Source organism: Grammomys surdaster, unplaced genomic scaffold, assembly GCF_004785775.1.
Source record: "Grammomys surdaster isolate TR1022 unplaced genomic scaffold, NIH_TR_1.0 348, whole genome shotgun sequence".
Lineage (NCBI taxonomy): Eukaryota > Metazoa > Chordata > Mammalia > Rodentia > Muridae > Grammomys > Grammomys surdaster.
Genome location: NW_021604767.1, coordinates 440980 through 446979, shown reverse-complemented (window position 1 = coordinate 446979; position 6000 = coordinate 440980). Strand labels below are relative to the sequence as shown.

Sequence of the window (6000 nt, the reverse complement as noted above, 5' to 3'; positions counted from 1 at the left end):
AGAGAGAGAGAGAGAGAGAGAGAGAGAGAGAGAGAGAGAGAGAGAGATGGACAGGGAGACAGAGACAGGGAGAGACAGAGAGAATGATAAAAGCTTAAAGCCTGAGACTTTGTTTAAAAAGATAAACATAAGATATTCATTTTTTATGATGTGCTTGCATTTTTTGGATAGAGGACATAGCTGAGTTGGCCGAATGCTTGTCCAGCACTTATGCAATGAGACCCTGGCTTCGATCCCCAGTAGCACATAAGTCAGGAGTGGACGCTCACATCTGATACCAGAGGATCAGGAACTCATTGTCAACGTTGGCTATGTAGAGAATTTGAATTGGAGGCTAGCCTGTCCAGTATGAGAGCCTATCTTTCAAAAAAAAGTGGGTGTAGTTTGATCCCCCAGGGGTCTTGACACACAGGTTGAGAACCATTGCTCAAGGATCATCTTGATGACAATTCTCAGGTCACCCTCTGCCTTTCTTCTCCACAAAACACTCACATTCTTGTACCTTTGTAATGACAGCCTGCCTGGTCTTCAGAACCAACAACTCCGTTCTCTACAGCAGAGTTACAGAAGCATCTCAAGACAGGCGCTCTGCTTCTCAAGCCTGAGCTCCTTCATGGGAGGAAGCATCTGGTAAATCTGACAGCCCAAGTCACCATCAAGACAGCCATGGCCCAGGCCTCTTACCCAGCACCAGATTTCAAATTTTCTTAGGGACTCCCACTGCAGTAGAAGCATATAGATCTCTAGGTTGATTTGCTGTACTCTTTACTGTTCCTTTGGTACCTGTGGGAAGGGAAGACTCCTGAAAGGACTAGGAGGTGTGGAATTTGGAGGCCAGTTGCTTCCAAATCCCGTTCACCCACCCACTGCCTGCTTTGAGTGATTGCAGCAGCAAGCTTGGAGCCTGTACTTTGGTTCCTGCCAAATCTCCCTCATTTCCCTGTGATGATATGTTATTAGTATCCTGATCCCTGTTATTTGTTAAGTTAATCTGCGCTTTGGGAATCTAGTAAGATCACAGCATTTTGTTTTCTGTGACTTCATTTCGTAATATATGCCCTGGGTGGGCGCAGCTATCCCAGAGATGATAGAGTCCCAACAACTTACTATCTACAAACATCATTTTATGCTTAGCCTTCCTATCCTCTTCATGGTTGCAGAAACAGACGCCTCCGTTGCTTAAGCCATCCTTCTCCATGTTTTCTAAGGTAGCCATTTTCCTATTAACAGAATATGTGTTTTTTTTTTTTTTATATAGTTCTTAATCCACTGAAACAGAAGAGTCTGTGGGAGTGGAAGATCAGATCAATGTCCCATGCTAGCATCCTGCATCTCAGTCCTTCTGTGGAAACGTGGGCAGCCTTACTGTACTTTAAATGACTCGGTTGTGTTTCTCAGAAAATACTAAGTTCTCGTTACTGTTTTTTCTTAAACCGAGGCTGGCCTCAGACCAGTCAGTAGTTGAAGATGGCAGGAACCTTGGGTCCTCCTGTCTCTAACTTCTGAGTGTTGGGATTACAGGCCTGTGTCACCACACTTTCTTTGATGTGGCAGTGTGGACTCAGCCCAACCACAGACACTGCTTAAAGAGAATGAGATACATATTTTGTTTTTCTTGTTCGTTTGTTTGTTTTGGCTTTTCAAGACAGGGTTTCTTTGTGTAACTCTGGCTGTTCTGGAACTCTCTGTAGGTCAGGCTGGCCTCGAACTCAGACATTTGCCTGCCTCCGCCTCCTCAAGTTTGCCCAGCCTTGTTCTTGTTTTTGTTATTTTCATTGTCATTGGTTCCTTCCTGGATTCTAGTTACTTCTTTCTGATAACTTCCCTAGGAACCTACTTTTGGGAAACAAAGTTTAATTTTAGGATGTAGGGATGGTTCTAATGCTAAGGTCCCGTTCCCCAGTTGGTTCCTGATCTATCAGTAAGGATACCTTGGGCCAGTTGCTGGGTGGAAGGAATAGGCAGAAGTTCTGTTCCCCGTAGGCAAGTGAGGCAAGGAGAGGAGAGAGAGTTTTGACCATACTTTAGAGAGACAAAAGGTAACCAGCTGTATGAGATATCAGACAGAGTGGCCATAGGCTACTTCTACAGATGTGAGGTTAGGGATGTTGAGCTGGGACTAAAGGTAACTGAGCAACTAAAGTTGAGAACAGATTTAGGGTGCTGAGCTAAGAATATTGGGGAGGACATGCTAGCTGTGGGAGTTTAATAATGCCTAGCAATTGAGCCAGTAAGGCAAGTTGAACTTGAGCAATGTGTGTTTCTATATTTTTCATCCATGGATCCAATATTCTCTGGGCAGGGGGCTGGTAGTGCAGTCCATTCCCGGAGCTGAGGCAGGGTAATAAAAGCTACATGTAACACTAAGACTATTAACATGAATTGCTAAGTCGTGTTCAGAAGACTCAGTCAAGTTTAGTATGTTTGATAATATTGTTTTCAGTCAGTATCTCATTGTTTGCATTATATGTTGTTTATTTGTATTTTTTAAAAGAATGCTTAGCTTTTATGTGTATGGATGTTTTTATTTCCATGTATATCTGTGTACTACACAGATGCCATTTCAGCAGAGGCCAGGATCCCTTGGAACTGCAGTTATAGACAACTGTAAGCTGCCATCTGGGTGCTGGGAATTGAACCCAGTATCTCTGAAGAGCAGCCAGTGCTCTTATCTGCTGAGCCATTTTGTCAGCAACCCGTCTTTAGATTTTATTTTTAAATTTATGTGTATGTTACTCTTGGTAAGCATAGGAATATGTGTGTATGTGTGTGGGGTGAGTAGATGGGTGGGGTTAATATAGGGATATGTGTTTGAGTTCCCTGAAGTTGAATCCCCTGGAATTGGAGTTACACAGGGTGGTAGAATACCCCACATGAGTACTGGTAACCAAACTCTGGTCTTCTGAAAGTCTTTCAGGCACTCCTAACTGCTGAGCCATTGTTCCAGCCTCCTCTCTTTTTCTTAAAGTAATTGCATCTATTTAGTTAGTATATGTATGTATCTGCAGGTGCATATGTTTATGTACACATGCTGTAACTCACATGTGCACATCAGAATACCACTTGCCCCACTCTACCCCACACGTAGGTAGGGGATTGAATTTAGAGCATCAGGCTCGATAGCAGTTGTGTTCACCCATGATGCCATTTTCCTGTCCCTACACAGTTTTACATTTTTATTTTTTGTAGATATTTGCCAATAGAGCCTTCTTTCCTATTCCTCTCTAGTTGTACTGCTATGTTTCAAGATTCTTCTAGTGACCTTTGCCTGTCCTACTACCCCATCTCCCTTTAGTTTCTCTGCTTTTTGTTAGTTCTCCCTCAGTCACCAAGTCTGGATTAAACATCTTTGGTCAGTGTTTCAATGGTATTCCAAGTAGAGCATTGGTGGGGCAATGGAAGAACATACAGTACTCCCTTACTTCACATGACAATAGGCATTGACTGTATTCTGTAACATGAGACCCCTTAGCATTCAAGGATAACATTGCATCTTCTTACTTGAAAGATAACTGTATGGGAGAAATTTTCAGTTTTATGTTGTGAGAAACATGTCATTACACAACACAGTGGCCTCTGTTTAACTGCTCCTTTGCAAACGTGGCCAAGGCTGATGGTGACTCACCCCTACATGTCATTTTTCTACACTGGGACTTTCAGTCGTAGGTTCCAGCTGTGTCCTCTGGCTGGTAAACTCATACCCAGAACTGTCCTGATGCTTCAGGTCCCAGCATCCCTTAGTCCTTGACAGCTAAAGTGTAATTGCTCAATCTCTCTGGAGTACCCTTGTTCTTCCTTTCAGAGGAGAGAATCACAGTGGTTTTCCATCTGCCCAAGGGTTCCAAATCAATGCTAACTTGCTTGATAATGAATGATCTTTCATTGGGCCAACTTTCCATCTCTGTGCTGGCTAGTTTTATGTCAATTTCACACAGGCTAGAGTCATTTGAGAGGTTGGACCCTCAATTGAAAAAATGCCTCTGTAAGATTGGGCTGCAGGCAAACCTATGGGGTATTTTCTTAACTAGTGATTGTTGAGGGAGGGCCTAGCTGCATTGTTGGTGGTGTCATCCCTGGGCCTGAGGTCAATGGTTCTGTAAGAAATTGGGCTGAGAAAGACATGGAGAATGAGCCAGTGAGCAGCACTCCTCCATGGCTTCTGTATCAGCTTCTGCCTCCAGCTTCCTGCCACAACATCTTTGATGATGGACCTCGATGTGGGAGTATAAGCCGAATAAACCCTTTCCTCTCCACCTTACTTTTGGTCATGGTGTTTCATTATAGTAATAGTAACCCTGACTAGGACAATTCCTATCACTTTTTAGTACTTACTATGTTTCCTGGTAGTACTTCCAAGAGCAATGCAAAAGACTTGACTCTTCACCTTAGTACTGCTTTGTAAGATAAACCAAAGTATTCTGTTAGCCAGCTCATCCATGACCTTGGCTGATGGGAGAAGGAAGAACTTTTCTGAAGACCCTGTCATCTACAGATCAGGGCTAATCCATTGCAGGATGGAATTTAGTGTCCTCAATTGATGTGACACTCTACCTACTGCCTTACACTCTCCTGGGGACCTTGCAGGATTTCAGAGTGACTACAGTTTCCCCTTGTAGCTTGGCCCACACAGAACATGACTAATCTTAGGAAGTGGGGAGGGGACCCCTTTATCAAGTTTTCTAATTTTGTCCTTCATTTTCAGCTAATTATTCATGCCTTGGGGGAAAAATAGCTTAGTAGGCAGGACAATAGTAGTTTTAATTGCGAGCTTAGTTCAGAGGGCTGTGCTTGAGTGAAAACCATCCAGGAGTTGGGGAAAGAGCGGATGGTTCTATTTCTGGCTGCTGAGAGGGGCTTCCAAGGCTGCAAGGAAAGATGGGCGTGTTGATTACGGGCACAGGGCAGTTCCTGGGATCACATCCATCATGTCACCACTTCCTCACCGCTACTGAAAGAAATTAAAAACACGGGCCAGATTCTTACCACGACCATCACCACCAATCATTGTGGAAACAATCCCAAGACAGTTGTAAATATTTCTCTTGTTCAGTGGCAGCAGCAGCAGCAGCAGCAGCAACAACAACAAGAAAACCCAACCCAACTCATTGGTGATGATTTCTAAAAAGTCATCTTTGGGGAAAGTTTGGGGAAACAAAGTAGCTCTGTGTTTTGGATCTGTGGGGGTTCCCCTCCCATTTTTTGACCTTTGCTGTGCAGGTGGCAATGTGGCTTTGGGAAGCTAGGGAGCCCTTTGGAGACTGAGCATAGCTAGTACAGTTAGGTCACTAGGTCTGGGCCTTTGATGGTTGCACATTAGTCTAGTTTCGGCTTTATACTCCACTTCTGGTTGGCTGCAATGGCAAGCCTTACCACATGATCCTGTCACCAAGAGGACCTTTTCAGTTCTGCCACGGTGAGCTGAAACCGTCAGAACTATGAACCAGAATAAAATTTTCTTCAAGTTGCTTCTGACAGGCGTACTGGCCACAGTTATGCTAATATAGCTAATAAATGGCATTATTATTATTACTATTACTATTATTATTAGTATTTGGGAAAGCTGAAGAAGGCATGGCCCGGGTATTGAATGTTAGAAGTCGCCTTTTTATATCTAGGTGGTGGAAGGCCTAACAGGGAGGGCCTCCTCAGCCTTAGAACCTTCCTTTCTGCTCAGCCCCTGCTGCTCTTCTTTGCCTCACCCTGTCCAAACTGCAAACTTCCAAGAGCATTTGCCATAGACTCAAGTAGCTCTTCTGTTTCCTCTCCAACAAAATATGGAATGTGATTTCAGACGAGTGTGGAGGTCATTGCACGGGTCTCAGTGACCTTCACCGGAAGTGAGCACAACCCAGACAGGATGTGGGCCAGCAGAGTTTCACAGTTTCCAAGGGAAATTTCTCCCTTTCTTGTTTGAGATTAATAACTGGGTGGGATAGAAAGCCAAATGACGTCATTGCTGAGCATAGACTTCAAGGTCATGAGACATTGCCCCTGCGAATT

The 6000-nt window shown here is 44.0% G+C and overlaps 1 protein-coding gene across 3 annotated transcripts in view; it reads left to right on the top strand.

The window, feature by feature from the left end:
- Utrn (utrophin) overlaps positions 1-6000 on the top strand; it is a 429847-nt gene that overhangs the window by 11210 nt on the left and 412637 nt on the right. The gene's annotated exons all lie outside the window — the stretch shown is intronic.